The sequence below is a fragment of the Musa acuminata genome, chromosome BXJ1-3 (genome assembly GCF_036884655.1).
Source record: "Musa acuminata AAA Group cultivar baxijiao chromosome BXJ1-3, Cavendish_Baxijiao_AAA, whole genome shotgun sequence".
Lineage (NCBI taxonomy): Eukaryota > Viridiplantae > Streptophyta > Magnoliopsida > Zingiberales > Musaceae > Musa > Musa acuminata.
Window position 1 is genome coordinate 12,395,204 of NC_088329.1, and position 25,762 is coordinate 12,420,965.

Consider the following 25,762-nt stretch of genomic DNA (forward strand, 5'->3'; position numbering starts at 1 on the left):
AACAAGCTTACTGATGATTCCAAGTATCAATCACCTATGGGGCCCACATGCCAGCTTAACATCCCCTCGAGTGGGTGGGTTAATAATGAATTTTTATTATTTGCATTCGATGCTATATTTTGAAAGGATAAATTATAAAAATAAAAAAAAACTTACTTAATTTCAAGATTTTGCCACTCGTATCAGTAATTTGAGCAGGCATCAGTATTTAATAATTTAAATAAAAATTATATATTTTTTAATATATTAATATTTTGACTATTTTCCAAAAATACCCTTTCTTTATTTTTCTCAAACAAAAACCTCTAGTTTTAAAAATATCTATAGTATCTGTCAAAAAATTTTATTCATCAAATTTGTTTGCGCTTTTTTCAAAATCGATTTTCAGCTGTTATAATGTTTTCTTTTACCTCGTTTATAGCGTTTGTTCATAGTATTTTATTACTATATTATAAATATTATTGAAATATATTATAAATAACATCGCATCGTGTTGCTTTGATTGTCATTATTGAAATACATTACTATTTTATTACTATATTTGTTCACGGTGAATAGATGCACCGTGGCTGATGAGTTAGTACGGCTTGGTTCATGGGTCGATGTCGGGAGTCTTCGGTGGTCTGAACTGGTTGCCAAGGTCAGGAAGCTGGTTGGTGGCTCTTATTCGAGATGTTGGTTGATGGCTCTCCGTCGGGATGTTGGTCGGTACGTCGGGTGGAGGCGATCTCTCTTGATTGAGATGATCTTGCTTCGGGGATGATCGTTCTCCTGCACAGAAGGCCCCGTCGAGTGGTTATCGACTGTGGCCCCTCAACGAGTAAGTCAGTGTGGGGTTCTATTTTCTGCTTTTTTTTTTCTCCCCCTGGGCCGGATGCCAACCATGGGCTTTTATATTACTGTACGAGAGTCGGTCGTACGCGGATTTGGCATGGCGGCTGATCCTCGAGGGGTGAGATGGTATCTTTGTGCGGTCGTCATCCCGGGATGTGCGGAACGATGCCATGCGGCGTCGTCCCGGGCTTATCGAGACGGGACATACCGAGCGACGTCTTGGTATGGTTGCTGGCTCAGTGCATGGGGGTGCTTCTCTTGTTAACTTGGCTGTAGTGTGGCGTGACATCGATTGTGACGTGGCCTAGGCCCGAAATATACCTTATCACTTCTCTCAAACCCCAACCCCCACTCCCACACCCCACCACCCCCCCCCCCCCCCCCCTCCCTCCGAGGAGTGCCGTGGGGTCCTTGAGGGGGCGAGAGGCGCGCCTGGGTTGGAATGCCACGGTTGCGTTGATTGCTCACGGGGGGAAGCTGGATTGGTTTATCGTGAGGCAGTTTGAGGGCGACGCCCTGTGCTTTGGGAATGATTTTGCGTTGTCGATCGGGTGGTTGGGCCCATGCAGGATGATGTTGGCGAGTCACTAGACATGAGACCGAGCTGTGTGAGCTAGGAGGAGATGGCCTATTGGCCGAGTAACTGATCTCCGATTTAGGATTATGGTTGGCGAGTCGCAAGTCGGGAACCGATTTGGAGCGACTCGGGCAAGGATTGGACTTGTGGGCCGAGTGACTGATCTCGGATTTAGGATTGTGGCGGGTGAGTTGCAAGTCGGGAATCGATCTGGAGTGACTCGAGCAAGGATTGGACCTGTGGGCCGAGTGACTAATCTCGGATTTAGGATTGTGGCGGGCGAGTCGCAAGTCGAGAATCGATCCGGAGTGACTTGGGCAAGTATTGGACTTGTGGGCCAAGTGACTGATCTCGGATTTAGGATTGTGGCGGGCGAGTCGCAAGTCGGGAATTGATCTGGAGCGACTCAAGCAAGGATTGGACCTATGTGTCACAAACGGTCATCGTGCACCCACAACAACTATGTTCAACGAATCATTCGTCGCTCTCATCTATATGTACAGCAACTTGGCAGCATGTTTTGCCTTGGTTTTGAGTCATTTTGCTTGTAAAAATATAAGTTCGAACAAGTTGCAGCGGTACAAAGCGATCGGTCACCGAACCGAGCAAAATAGCCCCAAAACAGCTCTGTTTTCGTGTGCCACAGGCTATTTTCTACAGTTTGCATCTGTTCACCAAAACATCAGCCATCTCAGCCCCTTGGAACCCCCCGGGTGGCATAAGGTTGGATGAGGCTTCGGTATAGTGTCGGATATTAGAACAACCTTTCGTAAGTTCGCACGTTACCTTGATGGGAACTTGTTGTCGCGCTTGGCACCCGGTGAGCAGCTATTTGTGAACTTGTAGCTGTTCGTTCAACCCTCTAAAGTCCTTGTTTTCACCCTCTCCCTCTTTTCTCTTGTGCACGCAAGGTGCTCACTGAATTGTTTGTAAAGCTTTCCCCTTTCGTGAGACATCGGGACTTGTCCGTCGCTCATTCTTTCGAACTAATCAACTTTCTCTTTTACAGGTCCTTCGGGACCCGTGAGAGGTTGCAAGTGGGCTGATCTTTGCGGAGCAATATTGCAAATCTTTGCGGAGCAATATTGCAAGGGTGAAGCGCGACTTAGGCAAGGCAAGCTAAGTTCACGTCTTTGCCACAAGGGTGCCTCGCGACTTAGGCAACGCAAGCTAAGTTCGCGTCTTGGCCGCAAGGGTGCCTCACGCCTTAGGCAATTCCAGCTAAGGTCGTGACATTATGGTATCAGAGCGGGCAAGCACTTCGAGCGAGCAGTGAAGGAACTTCGCAATAGCAAAGCATCGTGGCGAATCAAGCAAGACGGGGCAAGTCGGACCCTTGCCCTAAGTAGCCGCATGTGGGTTGCACGTGCACACTCACTCTTATGCTATTGGAGCTGCTCAAGAGGAGCGCGACAACGAACATGATGAGCGAGAAGTTGGCTACTCTCCGCGAGCGGAGGAGGCACAATCTGGAGCGTCAACCGGGAAAAAGAGTCACAAGGAGAGACTCACAACGGCGGAAACCCACTTGGATGTTCTTGAAACGAACGTGGAGGAACTCTACCATAGCCAACAAAGGCTTGTTGGGGTAGAGAGCTCGCAAGAAGAAGTGGAGTCCAAGATCGACAAGGACGAGGCCCTAGTCGATCGACTGTCAGATGACACCAAAGACTCCGTGCAACACTTGCAGGAAGTTACGGCGGAACCACTTCAAGGATGGCCATGCTCACAAGAGCACTAAATGCGGGAGGAAGCAACACCCGCGTTGCACCACCACAAAACTTAAGGGCACCCGAGCCTCATGGTTATGGAGGGGCTAGAGATGCCAAAGAGCTCGAGAATTTTCTGTTCGACATGGAACAATACTTTCGAGCTTCGAGGCCCGATTCTGAAGATACCAAAGTTTCTCTACAAACAATGTATCTGAATAGAGATGCAAAACTTTGGTGACGAACTCGTTGGGAGGATATCCAACAAGGTCGGTGTCAGGTTGACACATGGGAGGACTTGAAGTGGGAGTTGAGAACTTAGTTCCTACCAGAGAACACCGAGTTCATCGCAAGAAGGAAGTTGAGACAACTCCACCAAAATACTTCCATCCGAGACTACCTAAAGCAATTTTCTGCGCTAATGCTGGACATGGGTTGATCTTGGAGAAGAGCCTAAGTCGAATGAAGGCGGTGAACTCGGAGGCCAAGCGAATCTCCGGGTTGGCGAAGGGAGTTCCCATCAAGATCGGAACATAGAACGGGAACACCAACATGATGGCAGTGCCACTGGACGACTTCCAAGTGATTCTTGGAATGGAGTTCATGCACGCGGCGAAGTTGGTGCCCATACCATTCCTAAACTCCTTGTGTATGATGGGAGGCGACGACCCCTGCATGGTTCCCGTCTCTCGGAGAGGAACTAAGGAACCCCAACATATATCGGCATTGCAACTGAAGAAAGGGGTGCGAAAAGGTGAATTAACATTTGTGGTTGCTATAAAGCTAGAGCCACTCGATGAGAAGGCCATTCATGAACCTGTTACGGTGGTGAATGTCCTAAAAGAGTTCAATGACGTTATGCCACCCGAGTTGCCGAAGACTCTTCTACCACGCAGAGGTGTGGATCACAACATCGAGCTAGAGCCAGGAGTGAAGCCTCCACCGAGACCACCCTACCGCATGCCCCCACCAGAGTTGATAGAACTCATAAAGCAGTTAGGTGAACTGCTAAGCAGTGGTCTCATTCGCAGCTCTAAAGCACCATTCGGAGCTCCAGTTCTCTTTCAGAAGAAACAAGATGGGAGCCTCTGACTATGTGTCGATTACCGAGCCCTCAACAAAGTTACGGTGAAGAACAAGTCTCCCATCCCGCTCATCGCGGACTTGTTCGACCAGTTGGGCAAAGCCAAGTATTTCTCAAAACTTGACCTTCGGTCAGGGTATTGGCAGGTGCGCATTGCTGAAGGCAACGAAGCAAAGACTACTTGTGTGACCAGGTATGGAGCATTTGAGTTCTTGGTGATGCCTTTCGGCTTAACCAATGCTCCAGCCACGTTCTGCACTCTCATGAACAAGTTATTCAAGGAGTATTTGGATAAGTTCGTAGTCGTCTACTTAGACGATATCGTCTTCTACAATCAAACGCTCGAGGAGCATGTCCAGCACCATCGGATAATTTTCAAGGTTCTCAGGGAGAACACTTTGTTTATGAAAAGGGAGAAATGCTACTTTTCCCAAACGGAGATCTTATTCTTGGGGCATCGAATCGGTGATGGCTCCATTCGGATGAACAAATCAAAAGTGTAAGTGGTTACAGAATGGCGAACTCTAAAGAAGGTGCCAGAGTTGAGATCCTTCCTTGGTTTCGTCAACTACTATCGATACTTCATAGTGGGGTACTTGAAGCGTGCAACTCCACTGACGGAGTTGCTGAAGAAGGAGTAGCCTTGGAAGTGGTCTAACAAATATAAAATAGTATTTCAAGATCTGAAGGTTGCTGTTCTAGAAGAACCGGTGCTCAAATTGTCGGACTATAGAGAGCTTTTTGAAGTCCATACAGACGCTTCAAACTTCACTATTGAGGGAGTACTCATGTAGGAGGGTCATTCGGTAGCCTACGAGAGCTGCAAGCTCAACGAGACCGAGCGGCGGTATCCAGTGCACAAGAAGGAGATGACAGCGGTGATCCACTATCTATGAGTTTGGTGACACTACCTTCTCGGATCGCGATTTGTGATGAGGACAAACAACATCGCTCTGAGCTATTTCCAAACACAGAAGAAACTTTCCCCAAAGCAAGCGCGATGGCAGGACTTCTTGGTCGAATTTGATATGGCAATGGAGTACAAGCCTGGAAAGGCAAATGTCACGACCGATGCATTGAGTCAGAACGTGGAGCACGTGAATGCCGTACAATTGGAGGGCGGAGGCCAAGCAAGTTAGTTGCACTCCAACTTCCTCTCCAGGATCAGGGATGGACTGTATAGTGACCCCCAGGCAGTTATCCTGATGCAGCTCATCAAAGAAGGCAAGGCACGATGATTTTGGGTCCAGGAGGGACTCGTGTACACAAAAGAGAATAGGGTTTATGTCCCTCGAGTGGACAATTTAAGGCGTGAACTCTTAAGAGAGTGTCATAATTCCCTTTGGGCTGGACACCCAGGTATTCACCGAATGTTGGCTCTCGTGGAGAGGGCCTTTTACTGGCCGAAGATGGGGACTGATGTTGAGGAATATGTTCAAACGTGTCTCACTTGCCAACAAGACAAGATGGAGCAGCGGAAGCCGATGGGACTTTTGGAGCCGTTGCGCATACCAAAAAGGCCGTGGGAGAGCATTTCCTTAGACTTTATATCAAGCTTGCCACTAGTAGGGAGACTCGGATCGATACTCGTGGTAGTCGATCGATTTTCAAAGTATGCAACTTTCATTGCTGCTACCCTACACTGTTCAACAGAGGAGGCAACCAAGCTGATGATGAAGGATGTGGTGAAGTATTAGGGAGTCCCGCACAATATCATCAGTGATCGAGATGCTTGGTTCCTAGGACGATTCTGGACCAAGCTATTCAAACTGTTGGGATCCAAGTTATACTTTTCCACGAGTCTCCATCCCCAGACGGATGGCCAAACCAAAAGGATAAACTCGCTCCTGGAGCAATATCTTCGGCACTACGTGAGTGCCAACCAACGAGATTGGGTGAAGCTGTTGGACATTGCCCAAGTCTTCTACAACTTGCAGTGGAGCTCTACATCCAACAAGAGCCCCTTCGAGATCATTACAGGACAACAACCGTTAACTCCTCACACCATGGCAATTGGGTATATTGGGAGTAGTCCGTCAGCCTACCACTTCACAAAGGAGAGGCACCGAAATATAGATATTATGCAGACTTACTTGGAGAAGGCGGCAAAAAGGATGAAGAAGTGGGCAGACTTGGGAAGGCGACCGCAAGAGTTCAAGGTTAGCAATTTGGTGTTGATAAAGCTCCAACCAGCATCACTCCAATTCTTTAGGAACAAAGTCCACAAAGGATTAGTGTGCAAGTATGAAGGGCCCTTCCCAATTATCAGTAGCGTAGGCAACATCTTCTACAAGTTGCAACTGCCGACGTGGTTCAAAATTCACAACATTCTTCACGCCAGCAACCTAAAAGCCTACCACTTGGATCTGCAAGATGTTTCCCGAAATGTTCCAACTCGGCTACCCCCCATCACAGCCTCCTACGAGAAGCGAGTTGAAACCATTCTAGTGGACCGTAAGATAAAGCTACCCAATGGAGCTGAGCAGACAGAGTACTTAGTGAAGTGGCGAAAGCTTCCCCGAACTGAAGCCAGTTAGGAGCCTAAAGATGCCCTACGACATGAAGAAGCAATCATCAACAACTACCAACAAGCGTCGACGAGGGCGTCGACAGTTTAAGTGGGGAGAATGTCACAAATGATCGTCGTGCACTCGCAACAACTCCGTTCAACGAATCGTTCGTCGCTCTCATCTACATGTACAGTAGATTGGTAGCATGTTTTGCCTTGGTTTTGAGTCATTTTTCTTGTAAAAATGAAAGTTCGAATAAGTTACAATGCTACAAAGCGGTCGCTCACCGAACCGATTAAAACAGCCCCAAAATAGCTCCGTTTTCGTGTGCCACGAGCTGTTTTCTGCAATCTGCTTTCGCTCACCAAAACATCAGCCATCTCAGCCCCTTGGAACCCCCCAGGTGGCACAAGGCTGGATGGGCCTTCGGTATAGTGTCGGGCATTGAACAACCTTTCGCAAGTTCGCATGTTACCTTGACGGGAACTTGTTGTCATGCCCGGCACCCGGTGAGCAGCTGCTTGTGGACTTGTAGCTGTTCGTTCATCCCTCTAAAGTCCTTGTTTTCTCCCTCTCCCTCTTTTCTCTTGTGCATGCAAGGTGCTCGCTGAATTACTTGTAAAGCTTTCCCCTTTCGCGAGACGTCGGGACTTGTCAGTCGCTCGTTCTTTCGAACTAATCAACTTTCTCTTTTATGGGTCCTTCAGGACCTATGAGAGGTTGTAAGTGGGCTGATCTTTGCAGAGCAATATCGCAAGGGCGAAGTGCGACTTAGACAAGGCAAGCTAAGTTCGCGTCTTTGCCGCAAGGGTGCCTTGCGACTTAGGCAACGTAAGCTAAGTTCGTGTCTTGGCCGTAAGGGTGCCTCATGCCTTAGGCAATTCCAGCTAAGGTCGTGACATGTGGGCCGAGTGACTGATCTTGGGCTCAGGTTTGGTGCCGATGAGTCGCAAGTCGGGAATCGATCTAGAGCGACTCGGGCAAGGACTGGACCTGTGGGCCGAGTGATTGATCTTGGGCTCCGGTTTGGTGCTAGCGAGTCGTAAGTCAAGAACCGATCTAGAGTGACCCGGGCAAGGACTGGACCTGTGGGCCGAGTGATTGATCTCGGGCTCAGGTTTAGTGCCAACAAGTCGCAAGTCGGGAACCGATCTGGAGCGACCCAGGCAAGGACTAGACCTGTGGACCGAGTGACTAATCTTAGGCTCAGGTTTGGTGCCAGCGAGTCACAAGTCGGGAACTGATCTGGAGTGACCCGGGCAAGGGCTGGATCCGTGAGCCGAGTGACTGATCTCGGGCTCAGGTTTAGTGCCGACGAGTCGCAAGTCGGGAACCAATCTGGAGCGACCCGGGTAAGGACTGGGCCTATGGGCCGAGTGACTGATCTTGGGCTTAGGTTTGGTGCTGGTGAGTCACAAGTCAGGAACCGATCTAGAGCGACCCGAGCAAGGACTGGACCTATGGGCCGAGTGATTGATCTCGGGCTCAGGTTTGGTGCCGGCGAGTGGCAAGTCAGGAACCGATCTGGAGTGACCGAGGCAAGGGCTGGATCCGTGGGCCGAGTGACTGATCTCGGGCTTAGGTTTGGTGCCAATGAGTCGCAAGTCGGGAACCGATCTAGTGCGACTAGGATGAAGGCTTGGGGGCATCGTTGGGCGACGCATTAGATTTTGCCCGGGTGCCATCGTGCCACATGGCGGGCCGGGTGGAGCGGCGCGGGGCCTGGAAGGAAACTTCTTGTTTCGAATGGCTTCTGGCGAGAGATTTCGGGTGACGAGGTGCCTCTGGTAGGAGCTTCAAGACCGACGAATCTGGCGAATCTGAGGAGTTATGATGGGTTTTAAATGCTGCAACCATCTCTCTCCTTGGGAAGCCCAATCGTCGTCTCGCGGTGGATCAGCCTGCCCTTTATAAGCTTCCTTTAGAGCAGTTGCCCTTTACTTTGCTCATCTACCATTACCTTGCCCAGTTGCCATTGTCCTACTTGGTCCTTCGTCCTACGACCCGGCTTCTTCCTCCCAACTTCGAGGTCGGGATATCTCCACCTTCTTCTTCGTCTACTTTTTCCTTGTCTTCTTCTTCTTTGACTTCTTCTTTCTCGTCTTCTTCTTCCTTTTCTTCTTCTTCTGGGGGTCCAGGGGCTGAGGTTGTTAGTTTGTCTTCAGGAGGCATGCCTTCAGAGGCCACAGGGAGTTCTGCCATGCTTGCAAATCTCAAGTTGTGGCACGATGTAGACTCGGTGGTGACCGAGGAACTTTTGGGGGAGCTTCGGGATCGCTATTGTATCCCGGAGTGCTATGGCATTTTTGCCCCTTAGCCTGGTTAGTGATCGTACGATCAGTTTCCCGATGGGTTCGGGCTGACCGTGCGTGCCCTTGAGGTGGGACTATGATTCTCGCTGCATCCTGTCATCGAGGCATGCCTCCGCAAGTGGGGGATATCACTATCCCAGATGGCGTCTAACTCTTGGTGCTATCTGATGGCTTTCCTCGAGGAGTGTCAGGGGACAGGGATATAGCTGGCCAAGACCCTTTTCCTGGCCTGGCCTGCTTCCATTTGTGTAGGGGCCGAGGCGGGTATTACCTGACCGCCTATAGCGGTTTTAAGATTAGCGGCGCTCCTTCCAACAATAAAGGTTGGAAGTGATAGAAATGAAATAGAAAGAAGAAGATTGTATTGATTGATTGTATTTGAAATAGTACACAATATTCCATATTTATACGAGGGGAGAATTTTCCTCAACAAAGGAGGATTTTCCTTAATAGCTTTCAATCTTGGTTGTTGTTGAGGTTGTTATCATGGGAGATCTTGGCTGTTGTTAAGGTTGTTATCACGGGAGATCTTGATTGTTATCATGCCCCCGCAAGATGGTTCCGATGTGATAAAAGCGATTTGCAGTGAGAGGCTTCGTGAGGGAGTCCTCTAGTTGATCAGTATATGTACGTGAGAAACACATAGTTGATGTCTGACAACTTATTCTCGCACAAAGTGAAAATCGATGGCGATGTGTTTCATGCAGGAGTCGAATACCAGATTGACACATAGATAAGTGGCTCCGACATTGTCACAATATATTATAGAAGTAGAGTTGATGTTGATGCCAAGTTCCTTGAGGAGATTCATAACCCAATTGAGTTCTGCAGCAGCGGTGGTAATGGCACGGTATTCAGCTTCAGTTGTAGAACGTGCAACTGTTTTTTGCTTCTTGGAACTCCAACTGATTGGATTAGGTCCAAGGAAAAGAATATACCCCGATGTGGATGTTCTATCATTAAAATTCCTTGCCCAATCAGCATCAACAAAAGCATGGAGATGAAGGGGGGAGTGTTTGTGAAAAAAGAGACCATGATTGATAGTCCCATGAAGATATCGCAATATTCGTTTGACTGCAGACCAATGCATAGTAGATGGTCGATGCATGAATTGGGATAATTTATTGACCACAAAAGAGATATCTGGATGGGTGAGAGATAAGTACTATAAAGAGCCAAGGACTTGACGGTATTGAGTTGGGTCCGTAGCAGGGCTTCCATCACATAGTTTGAGCGACTCGCCAATAGACAGAGGTGTTGTAACTGCCTTTGCATCTTGCATATTCGTTTTAGATAATAGATCTTGAATTTACTTTCGTTGTGATAGAAAGAGCCCAGAAGATGTGTATGTTGCTTCCACTCTCAAAAAATAGCTCAAGGTTCCTAGATCTTTAAGGAAGAATCGATCTGCTAAATGCTTGAGGAATGCCTTGATTTTTGTAGGATTGTTGCTTGTGACAATAATATCATCCACATATACCAGAAGATATAATATATTACCACTTTGGTGACGAAGAAATAAGGAGATATCAGACTTAGAGTTGATAAAGCCAAGTGATACAAAAAACGAACCAAGTTCGGTGTACCAAACTCTTGGAGCCTGACGAAGTCTATAAATAGATTTTTGTAGTTTACAAACATACTTTGGATATTGAGGGTGGATGAAGTCAGGAGGCTGCTGCATAAAGACATCGTCAGTTAGGGTCCCCTGTAGAAAGGCATTGTTAACGTCGAGTTGACGTAAATGCCAGCCTTTTGAGATGGCCAAACTCAGAATAAGTCGAATTGTTGTGGGTTTAACAACGAGGCTGAATGTCTCTGTAAAGTCAACACCAGGTCGTTGATGAAACCCTTTGGCCACTAGATGCGCTTTATATCTGGCTACGGATCCATCTGGGTTCCACTTAATTCGAAAGACCCACTTAGACCCGATGATGTTTTGTGTGGGATGAGAGGGTACAAGGGTCCATGTAGAATTATGGAGGAGTGCATCATATTCTTCACACATGGCTTTACGCCAGTATGGAGATTTTTGAGCTTGAGTAATTGTGGTAGGTTCAGTGGTCTCTGTTGAGGATGTTGTGATAGTATGTAGGTCAAGGATTTATCGTGGTTTAAAGACACCACTTTTGGAGCGTGTTGTCATTGGATGTCTAGGGGCTATAGTGGGTGTTGTAGCTATGGGTTGTGGAGGGGCACATATTAGGGTAGGCTGAGAGACTTCAGTGTCATTGGTCTCAAAGGAGGATAAAGGTAGTGAATGTAATTCCGAGGGAATACCTTCAGTCGTAGGGGAACCTTGTGAAGAAGGGAGAGGCATAATGGAGGGGGTGAGGACCTATTGCACTGGGAGAAGGAGAGAGTGTGGATCTTGAGGAGAAGGACTAGATGATATTATGGGAGACTCAGTTGATGGGATTGATGGCATACTCTAGTGATGTATATGTGATGGAGTAGGTCGCACAGCAGGAGACTCAGGGTTATGAAACAGAAAGGTAGTCTCTATAAAAATAACATGATGAGACATAAAGATTTTTTGAGATTGAGGTTCCTAACATCGAAAAGCATTATGGTCAAGGGAGTATCTAATGAAAATACAAGGTTTAGATTTGGATATTAACTTATGTAAGGCATAGGGACAGAGCCATGAATAACATAAATATCCAAACACTTTGAGTTTTTGAAGGTTTGGGGATTTATGAAATAATTTTTCAAATGGTGACTCATACAAAAGGGTAAGAGTAAGCATACAATTAATGAGGTAGACGACAGCTTGAAATGCTGCAGTTCAAAAAGTTGGTGGCATAGAGGCTTGGTGTAGAAGTGTGAGACCAGTTTCAATTATATGTCGATGTTTGCATTCAGCAGAACCGACGAGTTGAGGAGTGTGTGGAGGCAACTTGAGGTGTTGTATATCACAAGCAGATAGGCAGGATGTGAGGGTTTGATATTCACCGTCACCATCGGAGTAAACAGTTTTAATTTTAGACTAAAGGAAGTTCTCGACCAATCTTCGAAAGTTGGTAAAGACTATGGAAACTTCAGATTTATGGTGAAGAGGGTATAACCATGTGTATTTGGTAAAGTAGTCTACGAAAATAACATAAAATCTGAATTTATCAAAGGAAGTGATTGGAGCGGGGCCCTAAACATCAGTATAAATAACCTTAAGGGGTTTAGAGCAAGATATGGAGGATTTTCCAAAGGGAAGTCTATGACTTTTATTACTTAAACAAGCATCACAATGAGTTATGATGTTATTGGTTGTAAGCGTAGGAAGAGAATAACGAGAAAGTAATTTTTGTTGAATAAAAGTTGAGGGATGACCAAGACGATAATGCCACACATCAGTTGGAGCTGCGATCGAAGAGTAGGCAGTGGGTTGGGTGATTTGTGGAATTGACGATCACTCGTAAATGTAGTCTTTACTTTGGCCTCGGACCAAGGGTGCCCCCGTGCTCAAATCCTTGACAAGAAAGGAGTTAGGAAAGAATTCAATTGAGGTATGATTCTATTTGCAGAATTGAGAAATAGAAATAAGGTTTCATTTAATGTGGGGTGCACACTAAACATCATCTAACGTAAACGAAGTGCTATGTGAATTAAGCATTGTAGAACCAGTATAAGTAATGGGGAGTCCGTTACTGTCACCGATGATGATGTCTTCGTTTCTGCCATAGTCGTTGTGGATGGACAAATTTTGTAAATCAGAGGTGATGTGATGAGATGTGCCAGAGTCCACAATCCAATTTTGATGACTAGTAGTCGGAGTAGCTGTAAGATTTGCGCGAGGCTAATGCGACGGAGGAGGAAGTCTGGGTTGAGTTATACAGACACTTTGTCACATAGTTGGCAGACAACTCTTTGTTGATTTATATGATCAAGATGCCAGGGTTGAGAATAATTGAAGTAGCTACCTTGATGGTTGTAATTGAAATGTTGAGGAGGGGAGGTTTGTTTGGAGCCACAAGTGTAGGCATGCTAGCCAAACCTTTGTTGATAGATTTGTTGTACTGGGTGCTCTTCTTCTTAGATTTCTGACTAACTTGAGCCGTGATGGATAGTCCTGGCAACTTGTCCTCACGCTTGAGATATATCTCATAGTCAGTCAACTTGTCATAGAGTTCTTCAAATGATACTGGCGAATCACGTGCGCGTATTGCAGCTTGTCACGGACAAACTTCGAAACAGGATGTTTGATGTAATGCTTATGTATGTCCATGTCTTTTGGCATGTTCATGCCTTGTACAACATGTAGAGGGGCGGCCGAAGGCTTAATAGTCCCATTTTAGTTGGGTTGGTGGCCTCTTTAGGCTTGTAAATAAAGGTTGTGTCATGTGGACACGTGCAAGAGATTCTCAGTCTATAATGGACCATTTTACCCTTTGTTGTGCCACTGTTCAGAGCTTGTAAAGTCTATTTGTAATTTGCATTGTCTATGAAGTGTTTTTCGGAGATGTTTGCTTGTGGATCCCGATTGAGGCGTTCTCTCTTAACCCGTTCTCTCTTTTGTTGGTCCTAAGGGATAATGGGAGGCTTCAGGGATGCTGACCTTTGCGGACGGACACGCAAGGGTGCCGCACGACTTAGGCAAAACCAGCTAAGTCTGTAACAAATGGTATCAGAGCAGGACAAGCACTCATAGAAACACTTAGCATGCAAACGTGGGGGACCTAGCGGGGCTGCATTGAGGGCAGTCAGCATACGCGCGACCGTTTGGGGGAAAATGGGCATGGAGATGTAGGGAAAAGGAGTCGCTCAGAGGAGCGGGCATCTGAGATTGGTATTCAGAGGAATGACCAACCCTTCGCGCAAGAGGCACCACGAGAACGGGCAAGCTTAGAAGAATGTGGAGCGCACAAAGGTTGGGATGGCTGAGTTTGAGCTACGGCTCAACGTTGACAACTATACTTGATGGTGCTCAAGCCAAGCGAGGCGCTTGGTAAAGGATGAGACCATGCAAGGTGGAATGAGTTGCTCAACGACCAAAAGAGTTATGCAAAGCTCACAGAGGTGAGGGGAATTGCTAACTCGAAGAATTTGGTACTCATGCATAGGCTTGTATGCGGACGATGGAATGTTTATGGCCATCCCAAGGCGACTAAAACTCGGCGCCATGGAGCATTGAAACTTTCTCTTCAGCATGTGAAGGATACGTCCGTAGGAGGCTGAAGTGTGCAACAAGTTCAGCATGTTGCTAGGCCTTGAGTGGTGCAGCGGGGGCTGTATTGACGTGGAGTCGCAATCTAGCAAGTGCGTTTGCAGGAGGCAGAACAATGCACAGTTTGTTCAGCAGATCGGAGTAGTCCAAGGGGATGGTGGTCTTTGAAACGAAGAGAGATGTTGCTCCCATGGGACAGTTATCCAGGAGGAATAAGTCCCGGCTCTCCAGAGGGAGAATCATGTGAGACGGACCTCACATGTTGAGGAGGAGTACCTCAACAAACAACAACTCCACGAAGCTCGATGGATTGAGCAAGCGGCGAGGAGTTGTCGCATGATCTCGCTTGAGAGAATGCATTGGTGGATGCATTGCGAGATCAAGTGGGGGGAGCGACCCAAAGCAACTTAAATGAAGGCACACTTGGAGTCGATATGGAGATCGGACTCAAGGGAGGGCTGACTCGTGGAATGGTGAGCGCGAGGGCCACCATCGACTCAATGCAAAAAACAAGGAGTGGAGCAACTTGGGTGTAACTTGGCGAAGTACCCAAGCCGCATGAAGGGAGCCAGTATAGAAGTTGGAACATAGAGCAGAGGCACAGTGCTTTCCTTAGACAGAGGTCAAGGACATGAACTCTTGCAGAGGCAAGAGTAGGATCATGTTGTTCCATGGGTCATTCATTCTATGAGAGAGGACTCATCTTGCATGGTGCCAAAGATGAAGGGAGCTTCTGGGCACATGCACCTTATCTCGGAGGAGCATTTGAAGGAGGAACTAAGGCGACTCAATTTGCGGAGGCGAAGTTGGGTTCAGAAGGCCTTAGCACGGGGCAAGAGGACGCAGAGGCGGGTACTCTTGAAGAATATGCCACAGTGTCGCCATTCAAGTTGCCATGAAGGAAGCAGTGCGCAGCGGAGATTGTGCTGGTAGGGGCAGAGGCCCAGGATCCAGACAATGGTGCACAAATTACAGTGAAGTCGGTGGACTTCGGGAGCTACTAGGCGACGGACTGTCCTAGAGCGGTGCTTCATCTAGGTGTGACCTAAGAGTGGGTGGATGAAGGTCGATTGCCAAAGGTGCGAACAAAATCGAAGGTGGAAGAGACCCTGCGATGTATTGGTAGAGGCCACACATGGAGGGTTCACAATTCGAGTTTATTCCACAAGGATCAGAATGCAATGGAGATGTCACCAGGAGGCGACATGGTGCAGCGGATCGTGGTGGAACAGTTCGTGGCAATGCGACACACACGACACAGTCCCGGGAGGGACTAGATCATATGGAGGTATGATCGGGAGCTACTGGAAGCTCTACTTCGGTGAACAACACGACGGCAAGAAGGGCTATGGATTCAAGGAGTGAAGGCCATGGTACCGCAGAGGCGGGTCTTCCGTGTGTGCATCGAATTTTGCATCGGATGAAAGCCTTGGTCATCAGCATATGGGGGCTGGGTTCCACCAAGGGAAAAGTTCGAATGCAAGTACCAGTGAGTCCCATGGGAGGGACTTGATCATGCAAAGGTATGATCGAAGCAGTTGGAGAGTTGGACTACTCCAGAGCTCATATTCGCTTAAGGGAGCTCGGCAAGTCAGAGGACAAGGCTGAGTAAGCGAACGTTGCTACCAAGGAAGCTAAGGAGAACAGAATCGGTGCAAACCCTACAACGTGATGGCAGAGGCCATACATGGGAGTTGCAGTCTGTCTTTCCATCGACCAAACGGACTGCTTGGAGAACACAGAGGTGTTGAAGCAGGGGGTCGAAAGGGGCGAGGAAGCGACGATGAGTCCAGAGGGACTTAGCTACCCAAAATCAAGCAATCAGTTAGAATGGAAGTGGACTCAGAGGAGTGTCACAGAGGCATATCTACTGATTGTGAAGAAAAGGGATGTAGATGCGAGGTGACGGATAGTAGTGCCATGGGCATGGCAGCGCCATGGTACCGCGGAGGCGGGACTTCCGTGAAAGTCATTGATCCCTTGCTCTCATGGAGGGAGAGCGCTTGGTCATGAAAGGGGCCGAGGAGGTGGAGCATGCAGAGGCAATCTCCAAGTACCGAGACAAGGCTGAAGGGCAGAGGCCGAGGAACTTCGTAAGACCGGTGTCAATGAACTTCTCATTAAGATAGCCGAAAGTAAAGGACTTTGGGTCATGCAAGAGTGCCTAACCAAGGAACGAAGCAGGTAGTACGCGGTGCTGTACCTTTGCTACTCAGTGGAGTAGGCGGCAGGGTTGATGGAGAAGACGGTACAATCCCAGAGGCGACCAAACCTATGAGAGAACTACTCCAAATTGGGGTGAAAACTTCCTACATTCCAGAAGTTTGATGGCATTGAGAAGGTGAATCACAGTAGCTAACTCAACGCAAGGAGTGCAAACACTTCAAGTGCTTTAGAAGTGTGAGCAAAGAGCAGGCGAAGGCCAGTAACCAGCTCGATGCATGGAGTACAACCTGGAGGAGGCGGGCGAAGTCAAGTAACCTTTGCCTTCTCAACCCTTAAGAGAATGGGCGAAACTGAGTACCCCAATTCTCTTATCTATCCAGCAGAGGAGCTCTGCACAAGTTCAAATACCCTTCGAAGATAATGGAAGACAATAGTTGTCAAATCCTCACCAACGGTGATCAGTGCTGCTGAGAGTAGATTGTCCGCTTCATTTCCCAACGAAATGCCAATCGAAAGCGGAAGTGATGCGAACCTACTTGTATTTGACAACTAAGTGAAAGAAGAGTCCATGAGCAAATTTTGTGGAGGAAGGACCCAAAACTTTAGAAGTTTGCGAGACGATGCTCTTTAAAGCTCCAACAAGCATCCACCCAATTCAAGCAGCATGAGAAATTTGAGAGACTGGCATAGTAAAGATGGTCTTTTCCTTCATCTGGGAGATCCGCAGGAATCAACAATGATCAACACAACTCAGCCAACCCCACACCAGAGTCAGAGTCATTGGTGAGTTGAAGCAGCATGGCGGATCAAAGGTTCGACTACTCAAAAATAGCAGCGGAGAGCAGTTAGGAGCCAAGAGGTGCATTGTAGCTGGAGCAAAAGATTGAAGACTCAGCAAAGGCGAGGAGTTGTAGTGTCGACAAAGGCTTCAACGAGGACGTCGAAGGAATAAGTGGAGGAGAATGTCACGGACAAACTTCGAAACAGGATGTTTGATGTAATGCTTATGTATGTCCGTGTCTTTTGGCATGTTCATGCCTTGTACAGCATGTAGAGGGGCGGTCGAAGGCTTAATAGTCCCATTTTAGTTGGATTGGTGGCCTCTTTAGGCTTGTAAATAAAGGTTGTGTCATGTGGACACGTGCAAGAGATTCTCGGTCTATAATGGACCATTTTACCCTTTGTTGTGCCACTGTTCAGAGCTTGTAAAGTCTGTTTGTAATTTGCATTATCTATGAAGTATTTTTCGGAGATGTTTGCTTGTGGATCCCGATTGAGGCATTCTCTCTTAACCCGTTCTCTCTTTTGTTGGTCCTAAGAGACAATGGGAGGCTTCGAGGAGGCTGACCTTTGCGGACGGACACGCAAGGGTGCCGCACGACTTAGGCAAAACTAGCTAAGTCCGTGACAAGCTGGCAATTCCTTGTATTCGTCTCCTAGGCCATTGAGGATATGAACAGTAACTTCTTCATCACTAAGGGAATAACCTATCAAGGCCAAGTTATCAATGATAATCCTTATGTTATGTAAATAATCAGCAATAGTACTTCCCTCTTGTTTTATCGTCATGAGACCGAACATGAGACTAAGAATGCGAGTGCGGGAACGATTGGCTAGGGTGGTTTGCAACTTGTACCAAGCTTCGGCAGCAGTGTCACATGAAGAAATGAGTGGGGCGAGGGATCCAGCGACTGAGGCTTGAATAGCTTGAAGGATGAGACGATCCTGGCATAACCATAATTTGTGGTCTAGATTTGGTACTGGATTGGGTGCGCTTGAGATGTTGAGCATCGCCGGTGGACAATGAAGGGAGCCGACATAGCCTAGAAGATCATAGCCAAATAGTAGATTAGAGAATTGAGCACGTCAGGATGCGTAGTTGCCACCTTTAGATAATTTGAGGGGAATGAGGGTTACTACATTTATGGAGATAAGGCTTGTATGTGGGAAAATACTGTGGTTCCCTGTAGGAATAGTAATGGGAGCATCAGAGATAGATGATGAGGACATATGGAGGATATATACCAATATGTGGGAGCAACTAGAAGTCTGCAGCGAGACAATGATCAGGGAGGAAGAGGTGTTGGTGGCAAATGATGGCAAATGGGTTATGGGTTGTTGATCAATATTGATAATGATCAATATTGTGTAAAGCTGCAGATCTCTATGCAGTAGTGCTGCAGTCTCTGTATAGCAGTTCTGCAGTTGCAAGGTTACGTTGGCTCTGCTTCTGCAGGAAGAGGCAGACGAAGGGCGACAATAAAGAATGTCACTGGCACAGGGAGGAGAAGAGGGCGTGGCGTGGTGGCCCTTGTTCAGCTTCGAAGGAGGTCGATGCACCGATCCTGGAGGACGTCTGTGGAAAACGCTGCACTACTTTGAGATGGAGTTGCGGTCCACGAGACAGTAGGAGAAGAAGCCGAGATTCGATGGAGTCTGGCGGGGAGATGGGTCTACTTGGCGACAGCTCTGATACCATGATAAAAATGAAATAGAAAGAAGAAGATTATATTGATTGATTGTATTTGAAATAGTACATAATATTCCATATTTATACATGTTTCGAGGGGAGAATTTTCCTCGAGGAGGATTTTCCTTAACAGCTTTATGATATCTTATCATGTAGTTGGGGAGATCTTGGTTGGGGAGATCTTGACTGTTATCAGGAAGAGCTGCTTCTTCTTCATCAATTGTACTTGGGGGTAGGGTTTTACTATTGGATGGACTTCCCAAACCATCGACAACGTCCCCCCGTTGCTTTCTGTCGGAGAGATAGCAGACATGAACCAGCTGAGGGGCATCTTGTCCTCTTCTCGGGCAATCAGGGAGATGACCGAGGAGTGGCTGGTCGAAGTGGGACTGAGCCTAGCCACTAGGGGTATGGTTATTCGAATATTATGGATCGTCCGCTTGTCCCGAGCTATCTGATCGATTGGACTTTTCCTTGCAGAGATGGTGGATCTTCAATCCGTGAAGAGGACGCCTCACGCCAAGGTGACCGCGCCACCATCTCGGGGTTCTCCGAAGGGCACCCCGAGGAGGGCGCCGGGGTCCTCGGAGGTGAGTCGCCCTCAGAAGAAGGCGAAGACTGTGGTTCGAAAGATGTCCGCGAGCTCGGTTGCTCGTGAGAGTGCTATCCCGTGGTCATCCGGGGCTGCTCCCTAAGGCAAAGGCTCGGGGATCACGAAAGGAAAGGGGGTGGCCGGATCGTCCGACGATAACCCCTCAAAGAGGGCATCGGTGCACCCAAAGTCGAAGGCGAGTAGTACCAGGCCCTGAGCATGGCCAACCTTCCTTTTGGGGAGCCGGGAACCCCCTACATCCCTCGGTGGGCAAGCCTCAAGGCTGACAGTTGTATCTGGGCTGACGGGCCGACTGCCCAGGAGTTCATCCGGGGGGGTGCTTCACCTGGCCATGGCCAGGGAGCTTTACTGCTCCTCCTTGGAGGTACTAGCGGATCGGGCGACCAAGTCATTGGTCTGGGTAAGTGGTGGCACTCCTTCTCTCTTTGATTCTTCCTTCTTTGCGTGGGTCTTGACGTCAATTTTGGTGCAAGGCCAACATTGCACCATGGCGCTGATCGACCAGGTCCTCAACGTCAGGCGGGTGATGGAGCGCTAGTCGGATGTCTATGCTGCTCCTCGCTTGAAGAACCTAGAGCTGAGGAGTGGATTTGGCCCGGAGGCCATGTCTGTAGCTAAGTAGCGCGTCTCGGCTTTGGACGAGGAGGTGAACCGTCTGAAGGCCGAGCTAGAGGAAAGTTGGTCCCGCATCCGGATGCTGGATGACGAGTTGCTGACCCTCTCCCACGACGTCGAGTCTGCTAGGTCTTCGGCTTAGGCCGCCAAAGAGGTCCTGAAGGAGGAGCGACCGGTGCTGCCCAAGAAGATCAAGGGAGCGATCGCTGAGTACAAGGTGTCCGTCGGGTTCGAGCGCGGCTTGGTGAGGTCGGGGCGGGTGGCATACGAGTTTGAGTATCAGGTGGCCTATGCTCGTTTTCGAGCGAGGTACCGGGACTTGGAATTGGAGTCGGACCCGTTTGTCGACCAATCGGAGGATTAGAACGTTGACATGCCGGCAAGCGTCCCCTTTGATGACGGGCCCAAGACTCCTCCTCCAAACTAAGGACTTGTATTTGTCTTTTCTTTTGCTTTGGTCGGGTCGAATTTTGAAACTGTATTTCCCGATCACAACGTGTATTTCTTTTTCATCAATAAAGAAACTCTTGTTTTGGAACTCTGACTTGTCTTTTCTGGTTGTGGATGTGCATGCTCCTTAATAACACGTCTTTTCAGCACCTTGACTTATGTCCTTTACGGGTAGAACTTCTTTAAATTCGTCACGTTTCACGTCCTTGGCAGAGGGTTTCCTTCCATAGTCTCGAGTCGGTAGGTCCCTTCTCGGACCCTGTCATAGACCCGATAGAGGCCTTCCTAGTTGGGTGCGAGTTTTCCTCTCGCTCGAGTTGGGTCGCTCACCCCCGCCTTTCGAAGGATGAGGTCCCTAACCTTGATCAGTCGTGGACGAACCTTGCGATTGTACATCCGAGTTGTAGCCTTTTTGTATGCTAAGGTATGTAGGTGTGCCTTGGCTCTTCTTTCTTTGAGGAGATCTAGGTTTGCTCGTAGGCCCTTCTCGGAGTCTTCTTGTTTGTAGTTGGAGGTGCGCAGGGTCGGGAACACCATATCAGGTGGGAGGACCACTTCGGTCCCAAACGCCAGGCTAAACGGAGACTCTCCCGAGGCAGTTTTGGGAGTAGTTCGCATCACTCATAGGACACTAGGGAGTTCGTCCACCCAGGCTCCATGCACGCCCGAGACCCTCTTCTTGAGGCCCTCCAGAATCGCCCGATTCATTGCTTCGGTCTAGCCATTAGTTTGGGGGTGTGCAACCAAGTTGATCTTCAATTGTATCCCATATGACTAGCAATAGGCCTTGAACTTAGCATTGTTGAATTGAGCTCCTTTATCAGTGATGATAGCCCTCGGGATCCCGAACCGGGTGATAATATTCTTCCATGTGAAGCTTTGAACTTGTTTCTCGGTGATGGAGGCTAAGGGTTTGGCTTCAACCCACTTTGTAAAGTAGTCGACCCCAACTATAAGGAAGCACTGTTGTCCCGAAGCTAGAGGAAAAGGTCCGAGGAGATAAGTCCCCATTGTGCGAAGGGCCAGGCCGCCTCCATCGGGGTAAGGGGGACTACTGGTTGGTATTGTAGTCGGGCATGCCTTTGACACTGTTGGCACTGCTGCACGTATGAAATGGCGTCTTGGCGCATGGTCAGCCAGTAGTACCCCTGCCTGAGAGTCTTGAAGGCTAAGGTTCGTCCCCCGATGTGCTCCCCACAAATCCCCTCGTGGAGTTCGGTGAGGACTATTTCAGTTTCTGATGGCGCGAGGAAGCTCAAGAGAGGTTGAGAGAAAGCCCTGCGGTACAGCTTTCCACCGACCATGCAGTACCAGGCTTGGGTTTGCCTCAATCGTCTTGTGACCATCGGGTCGTCGGGCTTCGTCCCGTCCTTCTTGAAGCGGAGAATCTCTTCCATCCAGTTTGGTGAGACCTCTATTTCGGTGACCTCATGAGTTGGTATTGTTAGTACCATTATAGATTCAGTTGCTGGGATCGTTGCCAGGCTACGAGCGGAGGTCGATCTGGCCAACGCATCAGCCCATGTGTTCTGTGCCCGAGGTACTCTAGTGACAGAGAGGCGTTTGAAGCGATGGGCGAGCCGCTTCTCTTTTGTCAGGTTGAAGTAGCACCTCGTACTTGGCCTCATTGTTGGTGGCTCGGAATTGTAATCGGAGCGATCTCTCATAGGTTTCTCCAGACGGGCCTTTGAGGATAAGTCTAACCCTGGCTGCTTTGGTAGTGGACGAGCCATCCACATACAGGGTCCATGTGCTCTCGTTGTTCTCCTGTCCAATAGCATGGTCTTCAGGAGTTAGCTCAGGGATGAAGTCAGCCAGTACTTGAGCTTTGATGGCGGTTCTAGGGGGGTACTGAATGTCGAATTCACCGAGCTCGACCGACCACCACATCATTCGACCCAATGCGTCGAATTTGGAAAGGATTTGCCGCAACGGTTGGTCAGTAATCACTTTGATTATGTGAGCTTGGAAATATGGTCGTAGCTTTCGAGCTGTCTTTATCAGTGCGAGGGTCAGCTTCTCGATCAGGGAATACCGTACCTCGGGCCCGGCGAGGACGTAGCTGACATAATAGATAGGTTGTTATGTTGGTGGCTTTTCCCGAACTAATAACAAGCTGATCGCCTGCGCCGAGGCCACCAGGTAGAGACTGAGAGTTTCGCCCGGCTCGGGCGAGGCGAGTCGGGGCAAGCGAGCGAGGCATGCCTTTAACTTTTCGAAAGCTTCCCTGCATTCTAGGGTCCATGTGAAGTTGTTGGTCTATCGTAGAGCTCTGAAGAAGGGGAGGCACTTGTCGCCTGATCGTGACACGAACCTGCTGAGTGCCGCCAACTTCCCGCTAAGGCGCTACACCTCTTTGATCGAGCGGGGGGGATACATCTTGGTTATGGCCCGAACCTTTTCCAAGTTGGCATCTATCCCTCTATAGTGGATGACGAAACTGAGGAATTTCCTCGAGCTAACCCCAAAGACGCACTTCACAGGATTCAGGTGCATGTTGAACCGTTTGAGCATTTGGAATGTCGCCGTCAGGTCGGCCAGGTGTGTGCTTACAGTCTTACTCTTCACGATTATGTCATCCATATATACTTTCATATTCCTCCCGAGCTGGTGCTTGAATAGCTTGTCGACCATTCTTTAGAAAGTCGCCCCAGCATTTTTTACGTTGAAAGGCATTACTTTGTAGCAATACACTCCTCTGCTAGTGATGAAGGTAGTGTTCTCTTGGTCTTGAGGTGCCATCCAGATTTGGTTGTAGCTTGAGAATGCATCCATAAATGTAAAGAGTTCATAGCCTGTGGTGGCGTTGACTAGTTGATCTATCTTGGGAAGTGGATAGTAGTCTTTGGGGCATGCTTGGTTGAGATTGGTGTAGTCAACGCACATCCTCTAGCTTCCATTGGGTTTTTTAACGAGGACTACATTCAACAACCACTGAGAGTATTTCACCTCAGCAATAAATCCTGCCCCTTTAAGGCGGTCAACCTCATCGTCGATCGCCTTTTGTCGGTCGGGATCGAACTTCCTTGGCATTTGCTTCATCGGCCTAGCCACGAGGTTGATGTTGAGCTGGTGCTGGGTTACCCCTACGTCGATCCCGGGCATCTCCTTGGGGAACCATGCAAACACATAGGCATTTTCCCTCAGGAAATCGATGAGCTGGAGCTGATTTGCTTCAGGGAGTGTCATCCCGATTTTCACGATCAAATTGGGTCGGTTCCTTTTCTGGGGTACATCGGTGAGTTGCTCGGGGGGTTCTAGCTACATCTGTGTCACGGGTCCTTCGCAGGGATCCGGGACTTGACGGGGGCGTGACTTCTCTGGGAGAGTAACCGTTGTAAGATAACATCGCCTTGACTCTCCCAGATTGCTTCGGGATTCCCCGATCCTTGTTGAAGTTGGAAACTTGATGGCCCGGTGGTAGGTGGACACCACCGCTTTCAACTTATTGAGCGTTGGTCGACCAAGGATGATGTTGTAGGCCGAGGGTAGATCGACTACCATGAAGGTAGTTATTATCGTCTTTGCTCTCGACTCTACCCCGATGGTGACAGGGAGGATGGTGGTCGCGAGCGGAGGGATAGAATCCCTTGTGAACCCAATGAGTGCTGACACCATGGGGGTGAGGTCCTCCTTGGTCAAACCGAGCTTCTTAAAGGCATCGAGGTATAGCACATCGGCAGAGCTCACAGTGTCAACCATTACTCTTTTGACCAGAGCATTGGCGATCCGAATGGAGATCTCCAAAGTATTATCGTGATGGGAGCGCTCGACCTCTTCAGCTCCGAAAGTGATTTCAGGCTCGAGCTGGGATCGGGGACGTTTCTCGACCGAGCTCCAGGCGTAGGCCTTCCTCGCCGTTGAGCTGTTGCCGCCGGCTACCGGTCCTCCGGAGATGATGTCGATCTGTCTTTCAACGGGTCTCCTAGGACGTAGAGTTGCTGTTGGGAAATCTTGGGGGCGACATCATATGCGCAACGGAAGAACAAGAAAACAAAATCCCCGATTCCCAAAGAGATATTCGTCGTTGTGCGAAGATTGGTGCGCAAAATCCACGAAACTTAAAACTGCGTATAGAGTAGATTGTGTTACATAGGGAGATCATATATCCCTATTTCCTTGCAGATCCTTAGGAGAGGGTGAAGGAGATCAAGCGTCCTCCTCTCTAGCGGTGATCCACATAGTAGGGTTGTGACGACGCTCCTCAAAACTCCAGGCCTGCTCTGAGGTGGAGAGGAGAATAGGAAAGGCAAGAAAAGGCTCTAGCCTATGAGGCTCTGAATCCCTCCTATTTATAGAGGTCCCCTGTCAAACCCTAATGGGTCCTCCCCTAGTGGGTATTGGATCTGCATCCAATAAGACAAGGGCTCCGTCGGATATCTCATATCAGAACCTCTACTCATCGCAATACCTACCATATGTGTGTGACCCTCTAGGCCCAATATCGAGCTGGCCGTGAGTCATACCTGTCAGAACTCCTTCTAACTTAGTGAATTATTATCTATGTAATAATTCACTTGACTCATCGACTACGGACGTACTAGGCCACTACGTCGTAATCCCCAGACGATACAGGGGAATCCAATCCATTGGACCTGTTTGTCCTCAGTTACCATGTACCTATAGTCCCTCATCCATCTAATATCATAGAGACCGTATATCGAGCATGGTGCTGTCAGACCCATACAGTTTCTACTCGAGTCTTGCTCTAATCGGATTCTCCCGGAGAACTCTTTCTCTCTCAACCCGAATGACCCTGGCTAGGGATTTGTCTAAGCAAGAACACATGGGATATTCCTCTCATGACGCCGAGAGTGGATGATCCTCTATCGACACTCAATAGCCCTCGTAAGGTCGACTACCACTCCCAATGACCAACTGTACTAGATCTGGGATAGCCAAACCTATAAGTCTGGTATCAAAGAGTGGAGCACTCATACAGGACATCCTTGGTGTCTCAAGTCTAAGGACCAGATATACCACTAGGACTATGGAATCACTGTCTGATAATAAGACATCATCAACCATCCAGCATTCCATAAGCGGATCAATCAGTGAACTCATTCTCCAATGAGTACCTGTTCTGTATCCCTAGTATCCCTACACGAGCAGCTATGAGACCAGCTGCATCCATCATATGGACGGGTATACAGCACACCAGTCTGTCCGGTTATCACGATGTCCCTCTCGAGTAACCTATGACCGGGATTATTTAGGATATGTGTTTAAAGGTGAATCGATCTCATTATCGTGATCTCATC